Here is a 23,792-nt window from a genome sequence, read left to right on the forward strand (position 1 = left end):
TCTGCAAACATTTCCTGGTTCTGATTCTGAAGGTAGGCATGTGCAACCAGATGGTTATGGAATGCAAGCTAGAGTTATTGTCGTAATGAAGGAGATGGGGGCAGTAATGTTGACTTTCAAATGTAGGATAACAGAAATAGGTCAAAGGATCTGACAACTGAAAAACCTCAGGAAGGAACTATATCAGTCAGATTTCTATTATCTTCTTGAATATTTCCAGGAGCGAACTTCTCAACATCATTTAGGAATCCGTCTCAGTATTTCACCATCCCAAGAGTCAATGAGTTCCTCTTGCTTTCATCTAAGTACATTAGTTACCTTTAGTTTGGTAACCTGAGGTCAATGTTTGTCACTTTTCTCTGAAAGAAGTGAGAGTTGCCTAGGGTGTTTGATAAAGTTTGCATTAAAACTTGTCCAGATAAACTGCTTTATCTGAAGATGATAACCACGCTTCATCTCATGGCCCTCCATGATCACTTAGTCCTGTTGACTCATCTTGATGGGTAGGTCTTGCTACTTTTCCAGGAGTGCTGTCTGTGAATCTCTTCTACAGCCATGCTCTCTCTTTAGAATGAGCTAGGTTATATGGCACTAAAATCTGGAAAAGTGGTGATGTAATTTTCACTTATCCATAACAACTTATTTGAGTTCCTGTAATACATCCAGCAGCATGGTTTTTCTGAGTTACCCCCATTCATCTATTCTCCAAATTTTATTGAGGGCCTACTTGGTGCTAGCCACTAGGGATACAACCAGTGCAAGACTGGTGCTTGCCTGCAAGGGGCTTACGGTCTAGGAGAAGTGACCAATGAATAAGTAGACAATTACAGTCCTCCATGATAAGCACCTTAGTATGATATGAGTAAAAACCTGGGACTACAGGACCCTACAGGGGAGACCCATGGGAGACCCTCCATAAATGTTTGCTGAATGAGAGAAGAGTTCTAAATTTGCAGCCTACTGGTTGTATGATTTCTGGCAAATCTGGGCCTCAGTCACCTTATCTGCAAACTGGGGGTAATAATACTTTCTAGACAGCTTCTCGGAGTTTGTACAAGACTCAGTTGAAACAATGCACTTAAAAGCACTTAGGAAACCATTTGCCATCTAAGGGAATTGTTAAAAGAAAAGATATGTTCTTTCTGGTTCTGTGCGGGCTATGGTATCATTGTAGGAATGTGAGAGTTACTAGGAATTTGGGGCAGGTTTCCTGAGAGAATGATTTCAGGACCTGATGAGTATACCTTGTGTCTAAGCCCCCACCCCCACCCCCGGCAAATGTGCCAGTGGAAGTCTATTTTAAAATGTCTTCTTTACAAGACAAAAACACATGAAATAAACCCCAGAGACAGTAGCGAAGAATCTAATTTATTTTGTGTTTGGAGTGAAGTGGATTCTGAAAAACTTTTATTTCTGCTTTAAAGAGCTTTTAAGGATACATTTACCCCTCCATATTCTGTTTTGACAGGCATCTAAATTTCCCATAACTAAATCATCAGTGTCACTATAACATTTTAAAAATATCATAAACATTTAAAAATAGTATCATCATAAATGATCGCACCTTTCTGAATGCCTACCAACTGCTCAGGGTTGATGCCAAGGCAGATGTATAAGAAGAAAAAGAAGGTCCCTCCCGTCAAGGGTCTTATAGTTTGATGGGAAATGACTCCCAGATGTAAAATGGCAGTGAATGATAACTACACGATGCACGCATCATTTGTGAGTTAGAGACCCTATTATAGGTTTATTGAGGTGATGAGAATTTCCACTGGCACTTGGAGAATGGGTATAATTTGTATAAGGCTGAATGGAATAAGGATTGATTTATCTTTCTAAGTGAAAGGAAAAACATGAACTTTGGAACTAAATAGAATGAATAGTGCCAGTTTCTGGGATAGTATTAATTGCTTCCACTTATTGTGTGCTTTCTATATGTCAGACGTGAGTTAAGAGCCATACATGTATTATCTCATTTAATCCTCTCAGCAACTTTATAAAGTAGATACTATTAACTTTCCATTTTACTGATGAGAAAACTGAGGTTCAGGGATTTCAAGTAATGTGTCATTAGATGTTTCTCTAATAAGTGGTCGAATCAGATTTCAAACACAGACATGTTTGATTCTAAAGCCCATGTTTTTAACTACCATATTATGGCACTTTCTGACTATACATGTATCAGAAAAGTTTCAGATGGCTAATTCAGATCTTCTGAGGAATTAGTCAGCATTTCTGAAAGCTTCTAAGTCTCTTTTTAAATTAGAATTGTCTTTCCTTTTTTCTTGCTTGCTGCCTGCCTTCCCTCTCTCCCTTTCTTCTTTCTTTCCTCCTTTGTTATCACAGTGTGTTTTATTTGTTTTGTATTTTTCAAAGTTGATGTTTTTAATTTAAGATAATGTAAATTGAAAAATATTAGAGTCCCTTATACATCAAGCCTCTCCTTATGTAATATTTTCCATAACTATAGAACATTGAACAAAACTAAGAAGTAAACCTTCAAATAATGTTATTAGCTTAAGTACAGAAGTTATTTGGATTTCACCAGGCTTTCCATTAATGCCCTTTCTATGTTCCAGGGTCCAATCCAGTGTCCCATCTTGCTTTCAGTTGTCATGTGTCTGCAGTCTCCTACAATCTGTGACAGTGCTTCTCAGTCTTTCCTTGTCTTTCAAGATCTTGACACCTTTGAAGAGTACTGGTCAGATGTTTTGGGTTTGTTTGATGTTTTCTGATGATTCGATTGTGAGTATGCATTATTGGGAAGGATGTCAGAGAGGTGTTATCCCTTCTCAGTGCTTTATATAAGGAAGTACTTGATGACAATATATATTTTTTAAACCTTCCTCAATGCTCCTAGATGGCTTAGGCTGGTGAATGGGCAAGAGGAAGTATACTTTTGAAGAGAACAAGTGTTGAGTTGGGGGGCAGGTATTGGAAGTGGGGGGCAGTGAGCTCTCCTTCTTGAATCTTCTACACTTAGAAGCTGCTGCAATGTACAACCAGGCAGAATTCCTCTACTGAGTCATGCATGGTGGCTGAAGTCCTCTTCTTGACTCTGAAATTCACTCTGAGGGTTCTTGAACTTTTTTCTGCACCTGATCTTCTTCCCTAGCATGGAGATAGTGACATTAGAGAAGGCTACTAAATGAGTAAAAAGCATTCCAAATAATGCAACTCCTCTCTGAGCTTCCTCAAACTCTCATAGCACTTTTTAGGAGTGTTAAAGGACAAGGTTGAAAATGCAACATACAGCTTTCATTATGATTTAAATTGGAAAGTTTATTTTGAAGGCATGCATCATGACTAGGAATAACAGGATATTACGGTTGAATCACTCTTCTCACAAGAGCCTTTGAATTTTACATATAGCACAGATGGGAAATTGCAATCAGAGCAATCAGTGTTTTTCACACTAATCCCTTAGTCACTGATTTTGGTGGACATTTTAATTTTATTCAAGGAGGCAAATAAGGCTGATGTGTGAATAAAAATGAAAGGATTGTAAGTATGAGGACTTTATTGGTCTCATTCCTTTGTTGAATGCAGTCATTTTCTGGTTACCTGATCTGAAATGAACCATAAATCAGTGGCAGAAGAGAGCATAATACAGTAATTCAGCACATCATACTTTGCCTACAGAATAAATATTTGAACATTTGTATTATCATTTCTGAATGCGTGGATTAAGTAGCTATGAAATATTAACTCATGTTCTTTTGGATATGATTGAAGTATTACATTCAATCCTTACCCCGTGGGGGGAGAGGGGACACAAATCCTTGTGTTCTATGAAACGTGAAAATAATCTTATTTCAACTTCTTACTTCATTTAACTGCTGCCACGTCCATATGATATGGGACATTTTGTAGTTTGCAATTTGAGATTCACATTCCTTTCCTGAGATGAAGAGTGTACAAATGTACCTCACTTTATATACTTTCTCTAAAAGTTGTTTTTGCATTGACATTTATGTCAAGTAATATTTTTTTTTAATTCAGAAGCAGGGCTGGCAACCTAATTTTTTAACTTATTTAAACCTCACTTATTTTTTGTAATGAGTCTTGTGTTTGTAGGTTTGCATTTTGTTTTAGTTTGCTAAAGCTGCCAGAATGCAATATGCCAGAAATGGATTGGCTTTTCTAAAAGGGATTTATTTACTTACACATTTACAGTTCCTTGGAGGAAAGGCAGCTGGCTTTTATCCGGGTTTCTCTGTTAGATACGGCAACGAAGTCTGCTGGCATTCTCTTCTAGCTCCTGGTTTCAAATGGCTTTCTCTAGGGCACTTCCTCTTTGCATCTCTGAACTTCTGGGTGTCTGTCAGCTCTGAGCTCTTTCTCTTCTGACTTCTCCTTTTAAGCTCCCAGCTGATTGAATTAATGTCACTCATTGAAGAAAGCACTCTCCTTAGCCAACTGCAGATGTTTTATAGGCTCGTTATTGTAAGTAGTAAGAGACATTTAAGCAAGATACATCACTTGGACTTCCAATACCAGGAGCTCCTTAATTATCTGGCATGTGTCACCATTCTTGAGTAGTGGTAGGGTTCTGTTAGTCTTGTCAATAAAAATACATGGTTTTTAGGAGATGGCCTTTTTTTCTTTTATCTTTTTTTTTTTTTAGGTGCATGGTCCGGGAATTGAACCCGGGTCTCCCGCATGGAAAGCAAGCATTCTACCACTGAACCACCCATGCACCCAGGAGATGGCTTTTATAGAAAATGATTTTCACCATAATAAATTTATGATGATGATTATGATTATGATGAAGATGATGATTTTGAATAGGTAAAATAAATCATTAAAAAATATGTGCTTTTTTCCCTTGGACAATGCATTTATCTGCTTCCAAACTTATATGCAATTGGTATCACATTTTAATTCTACATGTATTTTAAATCTCACCAGACATTATAATTATTTTATGCAGTCAGTATTTATTTATAGTTACACACACCTATTATTTTTGTTGTTCTTTATTTCTTCTTACATTTCTGAACATTATCTATGTTCATTATTCTTTTAAGTATACCATTAGTATTTCTTTTAGTTTGGGGTTGCTGGTGATAAAGTTTAAGTTTTTTTTTTTTTTGTCAGAAAATGTCTTTATTTCATCTCTATTCTGGAGGGTTTTTTTTGCTTTTTGCTATATACTGAATTCTGGATTGGATATTAATTTATTGCAGAATATTGAGATAGTATGTTCATAATTTTGGCTTCCATTGTTTCTATTGAAAAATCATCTGTTAGTTCAATAGTTACTTGTCTGTGTGGCAACTGTGCCTTTTCCCTGGTTGATTTTAAGATTTGTCTTTGTTTTTTGTTGCAGCAGTATTACTGAGAATTATCGTGGCATTGTTCTCTTATTGTTTATCATGCCGGAGGTATGAAGGGATTCTTGAATCTTTGTCTGGATGTCTTGTGTCGGTTTTGGAAATTTCACAACCATTATTGTGTCAAATATTGCTTTATCTTCTGGGACTCCAGTGACATGTTAGAGCTTTTCATAATATCCTCTATTCTCTATTTTTCTTAATAAACTTTATTTTTATAATAGTTTTAGATTTACAAAAATTGAGAAGATGGCAAATAGAGTTCCCATATACCCCATACCCAGTTTGCCCTATTATTAACATCTTGCATTCATGTGTTACATTTGCTATAATTGATGAACCAATATTGAAGTATTTCTATTAACCCGGGTTCATATTTTATCCAGGTTTCCTCTGTTTTTACTTAATGTCCTTTTTCTCTTCCAGGATTCCAGCCCATATACCATTTTACATTTATTTGTCATGTGTCCTTAGGTTCCTCTTGGCTGTGACAGTTTCTCAGACTCTATTTTTGATGACCTTAATAGTTTTGAGTAGTACTGTAAGGTATTTTGTAGAATATCCCTCAACTGAGACTTGTCTGAGTTTTTCTCACGATTACACTGGGGTAATTGGTTTGGGGGAGAAAATCCATGGAAGTAAAGTGTCATTTCTTCACATCATATCAAGGCTCCATGTATCAACCAGACTCATCTTTGCTGATGTTGATTGTAGTCACCTGTCTGAGTTGGTGTTTGTGCTGGTTTGAAAGGATGTGTGTCCCCTAGAAAAGCCATGTTTTAATCAAAATCCCATTTCATAAAAGCAGAGTAATCCCTATTCAATACTGTATGTTTGAAACTGTAATCAGATCATCTCCCTGGATGATGTGATTTAATCAAGAGTGGTTGTTAAACTGGATTAGATGACAACATGTCTCCACCCATTTGGGTAAACTTGATTAGTTTCTGGAGTCCTATAAAAGAGGAAACATTTTGGTGAATGAAGGAGATTCGGAGAGAGCAGAGAATGCTACAGCACCACAAAGCAGAGAGTCCACGAGCCAGCAACCTTTGGAAATGGAGAAGGAAAACACCTCCTAGGGAGCTTCATGAAACCGGAAGCCAGGAGAGAAAGCTAGCAGATGACAGCATGTTCACCGTGTGCCCTTCCAGCTAAGAGAGAAGCCCTGACTGTGTTCGCCATGTGCCTTCTCACTTGAGAGAGAAACCCTAAACTTCACTGGCCTTCTTGAACCAAGTTATCTTTCCCTGGATGGATGCCTTTGATTGGACATTTCTATAGACTTGGTTTAATTGGGACATTTTCTCAGCCTTAGAACTGTAAACTAGCAACTTATTAAATTCCCCTTTTTAAAAGCCATTCTGTTTCTGGTATATTGCATTCCAGCAGCTAGCAAACTAGAACAGTGTTCATCTGTTTTTTCACTGTACAGTTATGCTCTTTTCCCTCTTTTCATACTATATATTTTTGGAAGGATGTCACTATGTATAACCCACAATTAAGGGGTGAGGAGTTATTCTCTCCTCCTTGAGGACACAGTATCTATGTAAATTATTTGGAACTCTTCTGCATGGGAGATTCCTCCGCCCCCTACCTTTATTTATTTATTGCATCTCTTCTTTATATAGTGGAAATTCATTTTATACTTTGAGTTATAATGCAATATTTCCAACTAGGGGCTCTTTCAGTTTTCTCCTGTGTCCCTTTGATATAACATTGTCATTATGGATTTTTTTTTTCCTTTTTTGAGTACTTCCTTACTTTTTGGCAGTATAAGATGCTCCAGATTAAGGTTGTATCAGCCATGTCTCCAAGGAGCCCTGGATACTTCTATTGGGTAATAGTATTAAAAGCTCTTTCAGTTTTCTCCTGTACCCCTTTGAAATATCTTTATCATTATGGATTTTTTTTCCTTTTTTGGGCACTTCCTTACTTTTTGGCAGTATAAAATGCTCCAGATTAAGGTTGTATATTTCTTGGCCCAATCCTGGAATCAGCCATTTCTCCAAGGAGCCCTAGATCTTTCTATCATATAATAGTATTAAAAAATATATTTAAAAAAATTTTGAAAAAAGACATTGGATAGCAAGTTAAGTTGTGGCTTAAACATGAATAAGACAAGACATTTTACATAAAGGACACATTTGCAAGGGTTGCTGTCTGACCAGTTTCCATGGAATTGTACTAATTGGCTCTTTTACCAATTTCATATTCCCATTATCACATCTTGTCTCTGGTCAGATTGATATATGATCCAATCTATCTCATTTTTAATAAAATAACCTTTAAAAAATACTATTAAATCTATATTTTAGTTTGGGGATGGAAAGGCACATTTATTTTGGGTTTTTTTTTTTTGAGGGGTGCATGGTCCAGGAATTGAACCCTCGTCTCCTGCATGAAAGGTGAGCATTCTACCACTGAATCACCTGTGTACCCTTGGTACATTTATTTATTTGTTTGTTTGTTTAGATTTTTTATTTATTAAACATCACATACAAGCACAAACATTCTTACCATATGATCATTCCATTCTTGATATATAATCAATATTTATTTTTGTTAGAAATCTTTCCCATTGCACCTTCAAAAATTGACCCCACTCTTGGTTTCTCACCTTCCTTTTTCAGATATGCAAGGAGCCTTGGTTTGTCTTGTTGATTCTGTGGCATCTTTTAACTTTCGATTCTTTATTGGTAAAGAAAGGGCCAGTGTGGGCCATGGTGGCTCAGCAGGTAAGAGTGCTTGCCTGCCATGCCCGAGGACCCGGGTTTGATTCCCGGTGCCTGCCCATGTAAAAAAAAAAAAAAAGAAAGGGCCAGAAACAAATTAATTCCCTTATAGGGTGGTTTTGAGGATCCAAGGAAATGTAATAGTGAATGTAAAAACTCCTTGAAAGTTGAAAATTACATGTAAATTATGCATTATTAGTATTATTTAAGCATGTCATTAAATTGCAAATTTGGGGATAATAAGATTGGGAGGATCAAGATATGGGAAGCAAATGGTAACTATTCTGTTCAAAAGCTGAATGTGCCCCTTGAATATCTGAATCATGTTTTTTTGTTGTTGTTTATTTGTTCATTTTATTATTTATTCATTTAACAAATAATTACTGAGTGTATTCAATGGGCCTAGCCCTGTATTGAGTGCTGGGAAGACATTGGATAGCTAGTATGCATATAATCTCTGTCTTTTCAGAGCTGACAGTCTAGTAAGGGAGATAAAAATTAATCAAATAAATTTATAAATATAAAGTCACAACTGTGGTAGGTGCTTTGAAAGATAGTACTGAGTTTCTATAAGAGTATAACAGAAGAATGGAAGGTTTGACCTGATCAGAGAGGTCAGGGAAGATGTCGTCAAGGAAGTGATGGCTGCTCTGGGACTTGAAGGGTAGGACTTAACAAGACAAATGAAGGAAACAATAGTGTTCCAGGCAAAAGGATCTGTAAAGGCCTGGAGGCAAGATGAAGAATGACAGGTTCAAAGTCCTGAAGTCCAGGGTAGGGGATACCTGAGAGACATGCAGGGATTGTACCTTGAAGGAACCTGTGGGCCACTGTGAGAATTTTTGACTTCATCTCAAGGCAATCAGGAGCCATTGGAGTGTGCAGGAGAAGGACATAATTAGTGAGCATGCTGTATCCTAGGGATGGGTGATATTTGGGCAGAAACTTGGTCCTGGTCAAGCTTCACATGACCTAGTTGAGTCCTCCATTTTATACCATTATGTTCACAGAGGGGAAGAGTGTAATTTGAACTCTTCAGTACAGAGTTGTATTTGAAACTTTATGCTCAGGAGTGCATTATCAAAAAGACAATGCATGTTTTTTCAGATAGCATTAAAATTCATTAGGCCATGTCCATTTGTTCAATGAATAAATGGTGGCTATTTTGCAGAAGTTATTAGGATAAAAGCAAGGCAAATTTGTATTAGAGTTACATCCATCTATCATCCATTTAAGTACCAAAGTAGTGGGAATAGCCAAACAATCGGATTCTTGCTCTCAAATTTTTTTAATCTAATGGAATAAAATGGATAACATAGAATTTTGATGATACGTACTGTCTTATTATTTTTTAAAATAATTTCTTACATTAGGAGAAATTGGATGTGGAATATTGTCTACGCTGTCTCCACATCCTCCCAAATAAACCAAATCAAATATTGACCAGGTACCATTGCAGTGCTCTAGTTCTGCTAGCTTTCTTTTTCTTTTCCCACCTTCTCTTTTAAGGCCTTCTAAGTTCTCTGTGACACTGCCTATATCTACATCACCTTATTTATTGAGTCCACCCAGTATTTCCTACTCTGGCCATGGGAAGATATATTAGCAAGAGCATGGACGTTGGAGTGTTATACAATGGTTTGACTTTCAGCAACACAAAATGTCAGCAAGTGTGATCCCGAGCAAATCTTTTTTTTTTTTTGCTGTTGGTAGATGAGTAGGTCTTGAATTTATTTTGTAAACAAGACCTGTTCTATCTACCTTTTCATTTAGGAGGCCAAGAGCAGAGTCAGCTTGACTTCAAGGACTCTCTATCCTTAGTCTCCAGGTGAGCAAATCATTTAATCTTCCTGTAGTTCAGTTTCCTTTTACTCTAAAATGCAGATAATACTGACAGTCTTACAGGAGATTGTGAAAATTAAATTAGTTGATTGTATAAAGGGTTTATCATAATTTCTATCAGATTATACTTTCCAAAGGTGATTGCAACAATATCTCCAACCTCCCATGTCTGTTTACAATGTCACTAGCCAAACTGCCATTAAGAAGTGGGGTCTGTGCTCCCTCTGTGACTTGTGACTGTTTTGACCATAAAATGTGATAGAAATGATGCTATGTTACTTACCAGAATGGGTCATAAAAGACATTGCAGCTTTTTTGTCTTGTTTGCTGAGATACTCTCTCTTGGAGCCCTAAGCCACCAAGGAAGAAGTCTGATTTTCTTGAGAGAGCCCCGGCATATGGAGAGGCCACATATAGGTACCCAATCAACAACCTCAACTGAGGTCCTGGACAACAGCCAGCATGGACTGCCAGTGTGGGTGTACGAAGACACCACCAAGTGTTTCAGTTCCAACAATTGAGTCTTCCCAGCTGAGGTTCCAGACAGCAGGAAGCACAGAGAAACTATTTCCATTGCACCTTTGAATTACTAACCCATAGAACCTGTAGGTGTGATAAAATAGTTGAGTTCATTTGTGGGGTGTTTTAGGTATCAATAGTAAATGGAACAGTTTTCAATAAATTTTAGTCATTCTTACCATGATTATGATTACTATTATTATCTACCTCTCAGGATAATTTTAATAGAATATGTTATAAAAAAGTAAACAAGTTAAAATAAACAAATCTTACAGCTCTGGACATCTGAAGTCCAGAAGTTGATGATGAATATTTATTTTCCTGCCAAGTCAGTGTTGTCTTCAATGAGTATACAAGAGTGTCTCCTCTCTCTGGTCTTCCTACCACTTGCACCTTTAATTTTCTCTCCAACTTTTCTGTCCACTGTCCCTAGTCCACCCAGGGTTGTGGTTGTTGTTTTCCTTCCACGCAGTGTTTTGACTCCATGCTTGCCTGGAGAACAGGGTCTGTGATATTTCCATGTTCAGTGACACTGACCTTAGGAAAAGCCATACATTTTAGACTCTTTATTTATTCCATAAATATTTATTGAGCTCCTATTATGTGACATTGGGACTACAATATTACATAAAGCAGAAAGATGTTCTTACTTTTATGGAGCTTAGAGTCTGTTTTTTTTCCCCTTTGGCATGGGAAGACTCTGAAAATCGAACCCTGGTCTCTGGCATGGCAGGTGAGAATTCTGCCATTGAGCCACTGTTGTACCGCCCTGATCATCAGGGCGGTACAACTTACTTAAATCAACTTACTGATGATTTAAATCCTGAAATATCCTCACAGTAACAATCAGGCCAGTGCTTGCTTGACTAAACAATTGGACACCATAACCTGGCCAAGTTAACATGTGATTTTTAGCTATCACAGTGACCAGTGTGATCAATGGTGTCATTAAGAAGGTGGAATTGCAGTAAAGTCTTGAAAGAAGTGAGAGAAAAAGCCTTAGGAAAATCTAGAGAATGTATTTCATACAGAAGGATTAGAAGAAGCAAAATTCTGAAGTGGGACAGATTTCTTGCCTGCCTGCTAGAGACCCAGGTTTGATTCCCAGTGCCTGCCCATGTAAAGAAAAAAGAAAAAAGAAAAAAGAAATTCTGAAGTAGGAGTGAGCATGGGGTGTTAAGGAGGCCAGTGTGGATGGAGCAGAGTGAATGAGGGGAAAACCAAACGGAAAGGAGAGCAGAGAGGCAAGTGACCTAGATAGGGTCAAGCCTTGTGGTAGGCCATCGTGAAGACTGACTTGGGCTCCAAGACAGGGACCAATAGAGGATTTGGGGCAGAGAAGTAAGATTTCCCTTTTAACAGTACTCTCCGATAGCTGTGTCATAAACAGGCTGGTGGCAGGCAAGGTTGGATGCAGAGGACCATTCAGGAGGCCACTGGGCCATCCAGGCGGGGCGTAAATATGAGGAGGGCCGTGAGAGTAGCAGTGACCATGGTTGAAGTAACCTCTGGCTTTGCTGCTGAATTGCATTTGTGGTGTAAAAAATAAAAGAGAATTTCTGTTTTGAAAACTGGAAGCATGTAATGGCCATTTCTGAAAAAGGGAAGAAGTCTGTGGGAGGAATGGGAGAAAAATTTCAATTTTGGACATGTTGCATTTTTGAGATGCCTGTTAAACTTCAGGTTGAAGAGTCTCCACCATGAAAGAGCCTTTTTAACTCAATAATGCCTGCTTTTCTCAACAAAAATTCAGTGTTACAATATTTGACAAGACTCTGCCTATTTACCTGGCTTTGCCAAAGATCCTGACTATATAAATTAGATTAAGTCAGTCTACTACTAAAAATCACTTAATGATTTTAGAATAAAATGCATTTTTTTAGCACAGCCTCCAAGCCCTTTCCGTGTGTTTCCTTTCCAACCTTACCCTGTAACTTCCTCTTTTTCAATTATTATTCTACTTCCATAGGGACATTATTTTTGTTCCTTGAACACACCAAACTCATTTCTGCCTTAGAGACTTTGAAACTGCTGTTCACTCTTTCTGGAATACTCTTCCCAGTTATTTTTTTTAACACCAGAGGCTTTTTCTGATTATTCACTTCATAGGCACTCAGTAAATATTTGTTAAATAAGAGAATAGGGATAGGAAGGAAACGAAGCAGTGAGGAGAGAAAAACCCTTTATTCCCTATAATCAACTATTATCTTTATGTTTCTTACAATTTTGCCTTCATTGATTAATTAATGCGTTTTCCATTTATAGTACTTTACAAATTGCAAATCATTTTCATGTGGGTTTCTCTATTGACTACACAAAATCAATAGGGCAACTCATCCCCATTTTATGTAAGGGACTAGGTAACTTCCTCAAGGTTATTCTGCTTTTAAGTGGCAGAGTCTACCCTGGCCTTGAACCCATGTTTCCTGACTTTGAGCATGGTATTAATTCCATATACCATACTAGTTCTCCATGATGCCGTAAGCACTAATACTGTCAGAAGCAGCAGCATATAATCAAATGGGTCAGATAAAAATAGAAGTGGTCTCAAATTCTGCTGACTTGAGTCTTTGCCCATTTTTAGGACCAAAATCAGATTTATTAATATCTTCTGGCTCTGGTATGCTTAAGTAACTTTCTTTAATTTATGTACATATTTCTCAGACTCTGGATGCTGGCGATGAAATCTCCCAGGGAACGTGCTCCTTTTAAGTTTTTCACCAAATTTTACAGTCTCTCAGAGGTTTATAAGCTATGAGAACCCGGAACTAATGGTTGGCTCCTATATGTTCCTTAAGCCACGACCCTCGGCCCTTATTGCAAGGTGAAGGAGTGCGAGCCATTTCCACTTGTGTTATTTCTGGCAGAGCTGCACAGAAGGAGAAACAGCACTGGCTGTTTCTGCAATGTTCACCAGCCCATAGACAAAAATAATGGATACTTTATCTGAGGTGGTGTTTTGGGACCTCCTTCCTGTGTTTCTGTAGCCCCAAAGTTGCAAAATTGGGAAATTTACTGTGGAAATCTTTGTCTTATTTCATTTTCATAAATGTGACTCTCACTGAGAGTCCAGTGAGACCTTATGCTTAGAACAGTAGAAGATGCAGAGAGGTGAAATCTAGGCTTTGTGCCAAGTGTAAAGTTTGATAGGGAGATATGAAACTTATTCTCAAACAAGCATAATGCAAATTAGAATTTGAATAGATGTAACCTAGAGTATAAGGTTAAAGGTTTCTTCCTTAGGGTCATACAGACTTAGGTTCAGGGTGCGACTCTACCACTTACTAGCTGGATTACTTTGAGCAAGATGCTTCACCTTCCTAAGACTTGGTTTCCTCATCCTAACAGCAGTAGTGATGGTACCTTTATATATTGTCATACATAATTGTATTAATGATATATTTATATAAATGAATTAACAATTCTTGGCACATAGCAATTGATCAATAACTATTAGTCTTTTACATTAAATTATATATATGTATATATATATCTGTGTATCTGTGTGTATATATATAGATCTGTATATATATTTCAACATATCTGTTCTGCCTTCCTCTCTCAATAATCACTGTATTTTCCACTGAGGAAGTAGCATTGGTAACGTCATGAAAGAGAAAAAGTTCAGGATATATGGGGAAGTGGCAAGTTCTAGTTTTGCCGGAGTCTGGGATCTGTGTGGAGAATTCTTGAAAGCATCATAAGTTTATTGTGAGCATTATAAGAGATATTACATGTTTACTCTGCTGGGAGCAAATAGGAGGTATTACTATTATTTGAACAGAGCTGTGTAGTTGATTTGCAAGTAGCAGAAGCAACAGATAGCTCTTAGGTGCTATTTGATAACAAAAATAAGGCATATTGATGAATTTTGGGTAAGACCACCATAAGAAGTAACATTTTAATCCTCTCACCCAATTCCCAAAGATTGATTTTTCTCCAGGTTTCATGACTACTTATGCCATTAACTTCTGGATGGAGGTGACTTTAAGAATTGATCTATAAAGTGGCAGCTTATAGTTTACGATACATCAATATAATAAAGGTCGTAAGTCTATTCCAGAGAAGTTAGGTGTACATTAGCTTTTGTAAACTGAATATTTTAAGCACAAAAAAGAAAAGCCTTTCTTTAGAAAAATCCTATCATCAATTCATTTTTAAAAGCAAAAGAGACAACCACACTTGGTCATTTTTCTAAATCCAAATATTCACTTATTTGGGTGGAGAGTTATTGTGATTTAGTAGCACCTGCTAATTACTACTACAGATAGGGCTGCCTAAAGCCAAATCAGAGTTAATCTTGATTTTTTTTCCTGCCTTTTTGAAAATCCAAAAATATCCCAGTGCCATTATTAATTTACAATGGGTCAATCTCCTTTAGATGCAAATATTATCAGTCAGCGTTGGAACTTTTCATGAAAACTCAAAGAAAATAGGTAATACGTGGAAATGACACTTCCCAAGAAAAACGAAGGAGTCAAAAAGTGTTCACTTTTGAGTAGTACAGGCTGGAGTAACAATTGGCATCTGCCATATCATAGGGGATTTTTTGTTACCAGGGGTTTCAACTAGGTCATAAAGAATCCTTCCAGTAAGTTCTCTGAATTTCAGGGAGACAACAATGCTCAGCTCAGAAAACCTTAATGGAACATTTTCTGGAAATGACCAAGTAACTAGATCATGCTCCATGAGGCAAGTCTGGGTGTCAGGTAGGGTTTGTCCATCTCTAACTTAGCCATAGACAATGATTATCAGAGCCTGTGGCAGATTCTTTTTTTCCCTCCTTGTCTTATTCACTCCCTTTCTTACTAAGTTGATTTCTCTAAATATCAGGATATAATTTGAGCATCTGTGACCTAGTGTTTAAAGTCAGATCTTCTTGGAGCAATTTCTGTTCTTTTTTTCATTTTTTACATTCTTTATTGTGGAATCTAACATCTATACAAAAAAGCAGTAAATTCAAAGTTTTTTTTTTTACATTGTAGCAGTAATTATAGAACAGATTTCAAAGTTTGGTATAGGTTACAGTTCCACAATGTGAGGTTTTTTTTTCTAGCTGCTGCAAGACACTGGAGACTAAAGGAAATATCAATAAATGTTTCAGCAGTCATACTCATTTGCTAAATTCTATCTTCCTTGTTATAACTTCTACATCTTCTGCTATAACTCCTCCAATCTTTAAGGGTATTTGGTGTATTAGTTAGGGTTCTCTAGAGAAACAGAATCAACAGGAAATATTCGTAAATATAAAATTTATAAAACTGTCTCACGTGCCTGTGGGAATGTAGAGTCCAAAGTCCACAGGGTAGGCTGTGAAGCTGACGATTCTGATGGAGGGTCTGGATGAACTCTACAGGAGAGGCTTGCTGGCTGAAACAGGAAGAGAACCTATCTCTTCTGAATCCTCCTTAAAAGGCTTCCAGTGATTAGATTAAGCATCACTCATTGCAGAAGATACTCCCTAATCAGCTGTGGATGTAGCCGACGTGATCATGGTTTAATTCTATGAAATGTCCTCATAGCAACAGACAGGCCAGCACTTGCCCAACCAGGCAAATAGGTACCACTACCTGGCCAAGTTGACATATGAACCAGATCATAACAGTCCACCCCTTGTCAACTGGGCAGCTATACTCATCACTTTAAACCAAACCTAATTTCTAAATAGAAAACAATAAAGGACACATTTTTTTTCTCACCTAACAATACTCAGCTATCCTGCATATGACCGGAAACACATTAAATCTCTCCAGAATAGGGTGCAAGTCTTGGGTAATATTCATTCTTAAACTTGATATCTTGCAATTTAAATAGTATAACATGAACAAAACAGCATTACAGTCCTTGTTTCTGTAACTGATCACGTGGTCATAGTTCATAGTTGTCGCTACCTTCTTCCACTACCCATTCCATGTTCCCTTTATCCTCAGCAAGCACTTCAGCTGGCCATGGTTCTTTGCCTGGTGGGGTGATCCAAACCTGCATTCCTGAAGTTTCAGAGCCATTGGTAGTCCTGCCAGGACTGGGTTGTTGCAGTTTTCCATTGATTTTAATCACAGGGCACGGTAGTACTAAAAGACGCCCTAGGGGATCACCCATATTCCAGGAAAACTCTTCTTTACCTCCATTGTGTAGTTGCAGTCCTATTTCTCCCTGATAGTCAGGGTCAATCACCCCAGCCAGTAATGTAATCCCCTTCTTGGCTTGTTGATCTAGGGGCATGAGTAGCCCAAAGTGACCAAGTGGCAGTCTTAGATTCCAGTTCAATGGAATCGTTGTTGTTTCTCCTGGTGGAAGAACTCCCCCTTTTGGAACTAAAACCTGTAGACCAACAGAGCTCAGGGTCGCAGGGACAGGAAGCAGAAGTTTTCCTAGTGGATCACTAGGGGTAATAGTGAGTGGTACTACTCCCACCTCCACCCCTTGGTTCCTGGATCCATGGATCCTGGCTATGGTAAAAACCGCACCATACAGTGGATGCTGATTCAGACCATACACAGCTTCCTGGAAAACATTATCTCAATATATTGCCACCTAGTTGGCACCGTAATTGAGTTTTCAAAAGGCCATTCCACCGTTCTATCAATACAGCTGCTTCTGGATGATGGGGAACACGGTAAGACCAGAGAATTTGAGAGCATGTGCCAATTCCCACACTTCATTTGCTGTGAAGTGTGTTCCTTGATCAGAAGCAATTCTGTGTGGGATACCATGACGATGGGTAAGGCATTCTGTAAGCCCATCGATGGTAGTTTTAACAGCAGCATTGTGTTCAGGGAAAGCAAACCCATATCCAGAGTATATGTTTATTCCAGTTAGAACAAATTGCTGCCCCTTCCGTGAAGGGAGTGGTCCAGTGTAATTAACCTGCCACCATGTAGCCAGCTGGTCACCTCGGGGAATGATGCCATATCAGAGTTGAGTGTGGGCCTCTGCAGGTGGCAGATTGGGCACTCAGCAGTGGCTGTAGCCAAGTCAGCCTTGGTGAGTGGAAGTCCATGTTGCTGAGCCCATGCATAACCTCCATCCCTACCACCATGACCACTTTGTTCATGAGCCCATTGGGCAATGACAGGAGTTGCTGGGGAAAGAAGCTAACTGGTATCCACAGAATGGGTCATCTTATCCAATTGATTATTAAAACCTTCCTCTGCTGAAGGCACCCTGTGGTATGCATTCACATGGGATGCAAATATCCTCATGTTTTTAACCCACTTAGAAAAGTCTATCCACAAACCTCTTCCCAAGACCTCTTTGTCACCAATTTTCCAATTATGGTCTTTCCAGTCCTTGACCAACCAGCCAAACCATTAGCAACAGCCCATGAGTCAGTGTACAAATGCACCTCTGGCCAGTTCTGCTTCCAAGCAAAATGAACAACCAGATGCACTGCTCCAAGTTCTGCCCACTGGGAGGATTTCCTCTCACCACTGTCCTTTAGGGACACCCCAGAAAGGGGTTGTAGTGCTGCAGCTGTCCACTATTGGGTGGTACCTGCATATCGTGCTGAACCATCTGTAAACCAGGCCTGAGTTTTCTCCTCCTCAGTCAATTCACTTGGAACTCCCTAAGAGACCATAGCTCTGGTCTGGGAAAGAGAAGGTAATGTGGCAGGAGTGGAGACCATGGGGATTTGGGCCACTTCCTCATGTAATTTACTTTTGCCTTCAGGACCTGCTCTGGCCCTATCTTATATATACCATTTCCATTTTATGATAGAGTGCTGCTGCACATGCCCAACTTTATGGCTTGGTGGGTCAGACAACACCCAGCTCTTGATCGGCAACTCAGGTCTCATGGTAATTTGGTGGCCCAAGGTTAATTGTTCAGTCTCTACTAAGGCCCAGTAGCAGGCCAAAAGCTGTATCTCAAAGGAGTGTAGTTATTTGCAGCAGATGGTAAGGCTTTGCTCCAAAATCCTAAGGGTCTGCATTGTGATTCTCCTATAGGGGCCTGCTAAAGGCTCCAAACAACATCTCTATTTGCCACTGACACTTCCAGCACCATTGGATTTGCTGGATCATATGGTCCAAGTGGCAGAGCAGCTTGTACAGCAGCCTGGACCTGTTGCAGAGCCTCTTCTTGTTCAGGTCCCCACTCAAAATTAGCAGCTTTTCTGGTCACTCGATAAATGGGCCAGAGTATCACACCCAGATGAGGAATAAGTTATCGCCAAAATCCAAAGAGACCAATTAGGCCTTGTATCTATTTTTTGGTTGTGGAAGGGGCCAGATACAGCAACTTATCCTTCACCTTAGAAGGGATATCTCGACAAGCCTCACACCACTGGATACCTAGAAATTTCACTGAGGTGAGAGGTTCCTGTATTTTTGTTAGATTTATCTCCTATCCTCTGACACGCAAATGCCTTACCAGCAAATCTAGAGAAGTTCCTATTTCTTGCTCACTAGGTCCATTCAACATGATATCATCAATATAATGGACCAGTGTGATGTCTTGTGGGAGGGAGAAATGATCAAGGTCCCTGCAGACAAGGTTATGACATAGGGCTGAAAAGTTGATATACTCCTGAGGTAGGACAGTGAAAGTATATTGCTGACCTTGCCAGCTGAAAGCAAACTGTTTCTGGTGACCCTTACTAACAGCTATTGAGAAAAAAGCATTTGCCAGATCAATAGCTGCATACCAGGTACCAGAGGATGTATTGATTTGCTCAAGCAAAGATACCACATCTGGAACAGCATCTGCAATTGGAGTTACCCCCTGGTTGAGCATACAATAATCCACTGTCATCCTCCAAGATCCATCTGCTTTCTGTACAGGCCAAATAGGAGAGTTGAATGGGGATGTGGTGGGAATCACCACCCCTGCATCCTTCAAGTCCTTAAGAGTGGCAGTAATCTCTGCATTCCCTCCAGGAATCCGGTATTGCTTCTGATGTACTATTTTACTAGGTAGGGGTAGTTCTAGTGGCTTCCACTTGGCCTTTCCCACCATAATAGTCCTCACTGCAAAAGTTAGAGAGCTGATGTGGAGATTCTGCCAGTTTCTCAGTATGTCTATTCCATTTATACATTCTGGAACTGGGGAAGTAACTACAGGATGGGTCCAGGGACCCACTGGACCCACTGTGAGATGGACCTGAGCTAAAACTCCATCAATAACCTGGCCTCCATAAGCCCTCACTCTGACTGGTGAACCAGAGTGACATTTTGGGTCCCCTGGAATTAATGTCACTTCTGAACCAGGGTCTAATAATCCCCGAAATATCTGCTCATTTCCCGTTCCCCATTGCACAGTTACCCTGGTAAAAGGCTGTCATTCTCCTTGGGGAAGGAAAATTAACAGTATAAATTTGTGGCAATGTAATAGGGTTCTCCCCCAAAGGGACCTGGCCTCCCCTTCATTCAAGGGGCTCTGGGTCTGTAAACTGTGTCAAGTCTGGAAATTGATTAAGGGGCTGTGACTCTGTGTTTTTGTAATTCAGGTTAGACTTCCGTTCACTTGACCTAGAACTCCTTTGTTTATACAGCTGAAACAAGTATTTAGTAGACTGCCCATCTGCTGTATTTCTAGATACCCCATGATTTACCAGCCAACACCACAAATCTCTGCACATCAGATTATTGACTCCTGCTTTGAGTTTGCTGTCTCTTATAATAGCCACATCCACCCTGTCTTTGTGATTAAGTGCTGCCACCTGGGTTCTGCCAACTCGGGATCTGGTCATCCCCATTGTGTCTAAGGATTCCAGCTCAGTGACAGCAGTTCCTACAGTAATATCTGACCTACAGAGAAGTGCAACTTACAGAGCTCTTCAGGGATGATGGTGCTAGTCTTGCAAATTTATTTCTCACTGTTCTGGTAAAAGGTGCATACTCTGGACATTCCTGGGGTGTAAGAACAGGCTTTGCATGATAAATCCACTCTAACATTCCAATATCCCTAAGCCTCTGGATCCCCTCATCTACATTATACCAGGGCAGTTCTGACATTTCAACCTCGGGTAATGTTGGCCACCTTTTGATCCATGTTTCAGCCAACCATCCAAACAATGGTTTGTTCATGCCTTTTCTAACCTCTTGATCTATAACATTGAATGCAGAATCTCTGCTTAGTGGTCCCGTATCAATAAATTCAGCCTGATCCAGCCTTATATTCCTTCCACACCCTTAAAATCCATTGCCACACATATTCCCCTGGTTTCTGTCTATATAAATTGGAAAACTCACACATTTCTTTTGGAGTATAACATACCCCTCATGTGTGATACTTTGTACCTCACCTTTAGAGGCCTCTTGAGACTTTAGTTTAGTTATAGATATGAAAAAAATGAGGGGTGGTGGGGGTGGGTCATGAAAATAATTGGAACTACCTTCCAATCCTTTTGCTTCAGGATACTCATTTGCAGTTTCATCTGATGAAACAGGATTAATTACTCTAGGGCTAATCCTTTCAGGTGGAAGTCAGGTGGCCAGCTCCTTAAGACAGACTGGAGGTGGGGCAGCTATGTCCTCAGGGCAGACTATTACTGAGTTATTTAGAGAAGACTCAGTTTGACCTAGGGTTTCAACCTCTCCACTGACATCATTATCAATCCATATGTCACCATCCCATTTTTCAGGGTCCCACTCCTTTCCAATTAATGCCCTCACTCTAATGGCAGACACCATGCAAAATTGAGATTTCAGTTTATGTTGTAAAGTTGCTATTCTGCCCATAAGATTCTGAGTCTGATTTTCAGAGATCTCAAATCTGCGGCTACAGGAAATAAGATTTTTCCTTCAGGATACTCATAAAAACGTTTACATCTGTCAGATGGCACTTAAGCTGCTCGTTTGAAACCTTAAACCCATCCCTTTCATTCATTAATGTATATAGTGTATTAACAACAACCAACCAACATCTCTATACCTTCTATTTCCACAAAACTCCATAAAGGTGTCAAAAACATTAACCCCCAGAGACTGGCTTCGTAGAAGTGAAGCATTAGAAGAATCGAATGCTGATATTTTGACTATCTCTTTTGCTAATTCACTCCATGGATTGGCAGTGTCATTCTGATTATGGGAATCAGAGTCCTTAGTGCCTTTGAGTCAACTCAGAATAGAAAACCATTAATAAAAACCCATTTTTAAGATTCTGTTTCTTAAGAACCACTCCTGGTACCAAGTTGTATTAGTTAGGGTTCTCTAGAGAAACAGAATCAACAGGAAATATTCATAAATATAAAATTTATAAAAATGTCTCATGTAACCATGGAAATATAGAGTCCAACATCTGTAGGGCAGGCTGTGAAGCTGATGGTTCCAATGGAAGGTCTGGATGAATTTCACAGGAGAAGCTAGCTGGCCAAAGCAGGAAGAGAGCCTGTCTCTTCTGAATGATCCTTAAAAGGCTTCCAGTGATTAGACTGAACATCACTTATTGCAGAAGACATTTCCCTTGGCTGATTACAAATGGGATCAGCTGTGGATGTAGCCAACATGATCATGATTTAATTCCATGAAATTTTCTCATAGCAACAGACAGGCCGGTACTTGCCAAACCAGACAAATAGGTACCACCACCTGGCCAAGTTAACACATGAACCTGACTATGACATTTGGGCTGTGCCTATTATTACTATTTCATGTTGGAAAGAGATGTCAACAATATGGGATATGGGGATGGAACTAGTTGATGTTCTTGTAGATGTTGGCCCATCTGTGTTTCAGGACTTATCTGGGCTAGGAACCATCTGGAGATTGTAGGTTTCTGGAAAGTAATCATAGTGCATGAAGCTTTTGTGAAATCTCAGTAAAGCTCTAGGCATTCTTTACAGTTAAGAGGAATGATGTTGGTTAGGGGTTGGTAAACCATGACAATTAGCAAAATATAGCTGAAGCTTCCATAAAAGTAGCCTCCAGAATAGCCTCTGGACTCTATTTTAACTCTCTTAGCCACTAATACCTTATTTGTTTATGTTTCTTTTCCTCCTTTTGGTCAGGACATTTGTAATATTCTTAATAAAAGGACAGAGTTAGCAACACTATATAACTACTATAATTTAGATATATCCATTTGGGGAGGAATAACTAACTATGTCAGGGTATTTTATGCTTGAAGATATCTTTCCATGTCCAAATTGACCCCCCTGTATTAGTTTGTTAAAACTGCTGGAATGCATTATACCAGACATGGAATGGCTTTTTTTAAAAGTTTTATAAGGTGCAAGTTTACAGTTCTAAAGCTATAAAAGTGTCCAAACTAAGGCAGCCAGAAAGCATACTTTGACTCAAGAAAGGGTCAGTGACATTGGAGGTTTCTCTGTCAGCTGGGAAGGCACATGCCAACATCTGCTAGTTTTCTCTCCCAGCTTCTCGTTTCCATGGAATCATCTTAATGAAATATGAAAGCACCCACCCAGCAATATTGAATTGGGATTAAAGAACATGGATTTTCTGGGGTATACAACAGTTTCAAGCCATCATATTCCATCTTCTGGACCCCCAAAAGACATGTTCTTTCTATATACAAAATACATTCATTCCATTATAATATCACAAAGTCTTTAGACATTTCAGTTAACAACACAAAGTCAAAACCAGCACAGAATCTCATCAAAGCCAGCTAAAGTCATGGTCTGTCCTAAGGCAAAATTCTCCTCTGGCTCTGGACCTGTAAAACTCAGAACAAGTTATCAGCTTTCAGCATACAAAGGAGGGACAGTCATAGGATACATGTTTCCATTTCCATAGGGAGAAATTGGAAGGAACACTGAAGTCATTGGACAGAAACAATTCCAAAAACCTGTAGGGCATACACCATTAGATTTCAAAGTCTGAGGGTCATTTTTCATTGGGGCTTTAGAAAGTGACATTCCCACCCTTTCCAAGGGCCTGTGCAGTGACCCTGCTCTCTGCAAATGCTGGGGTGTTGGTTGCACCTTGGAGGACATTGGGGAGACTACCTTTTTCTCAGCTATCCCCTCTCCACACATTGGGGCCATCTCTGGAGTGCATGCTTAACTCCCTCAGAACAGCAGGGTGTCAGCAAGGCTCTCCCCAATCCCCAAGGAATGTGCTCCACCTTCTTCAAGGCCTCGGGGTCCCAAAACTATTCCTAAACACCCAGGCGGAAGGCTTGCCCTCTGATTTCTAGTAAAATCTACTCTCTCCAAGTGCATGGGTGGGTCACTCTTCTGGCCTGAGGTTTCTTGCCTTCAGAACTTTGTTTCTGTGGTTCTGTCTTTGACATTATTCTTCCTTCAGTTTGTCTCTTTTAGTCCAGACTGGCAGTGGTTCCATTTGTACAGACTCCACAACACTCTTGTTGGTTTTCTTTGCAGTATACTGGGATGATATCCATCAGACAGTAAGACTTTCCACAGATCCTTTCTGGATAACTCCATCTCCAA

The 23,792-nt window shown here is 39.3% G+C and overlaps 1 protein-coding gene, 2 long non-coding RNA genes and 1 other non-coding gene across 5 annotated transcripts in view; 3 read left to right on the forward strand and 1 right to left on the reverse strand.

The window, feature by feature from the left end:
• Nucleotides 1-23,792, forward strand: part of KCTD16 (potassium channel tetramerization domain containing 16) — a 295,957-nt gene that overhangs the window by 38,057 nt on the left and 234,108 nt on the right. The window lies entirely within an intron of this gene.
• The window catches only part of LOC143663928 (uncharacterized), a 177,639-nt gene that overhangs the window by 35,916 nt on the left and 117,931 nt on the right, over nt 1-23,792 (forward strand). The window lies entirely within an intron of this gene.
• LOC143663927 (uncharacterized) overlaps nt 1-23,792 on the forward strand; it is a 60,206-nt gene that overhangs the window by 5,640 nt on the left and 30,774 nt on the right. The window contains exon 2 of one of the 2 annotated variants that reach the window (XR_013166233.1): nt 9,845-9,899. This is a non-coding gene — a long non-coding RNA (uncharacterized LOC143663927). Of the gene's footprint in view, nt 1-9,844; nt 9,900-15,029; nt 15,142-23,792 lie in introns of those variants that run through there. The other variant, XR_013166232.1, reaches the window with a different exon arrangement.
• On the reverse strand, nt 9,773-9,899 carry LOC143665064 (small Cajal body-specific RNA 15). The gene has a single exon (XR_013166739.1).

Source organism: Tamandua tetradactyla, chromosome 20 (genome assembly GCF_023851605.1).
Source record: "Tamandua tetradactyla isolate mTamTet1 chromosome 20, mTamTet1.pri, whole genome shotgun sequence".
In the NCBI taxonomy this organism is placed as follows: Eukaryota; Metazoa; Chordata; class Mammalia; order Pilosa; family Myrmecophagidae; genus Tamandua; species Tamandua tetradactyla.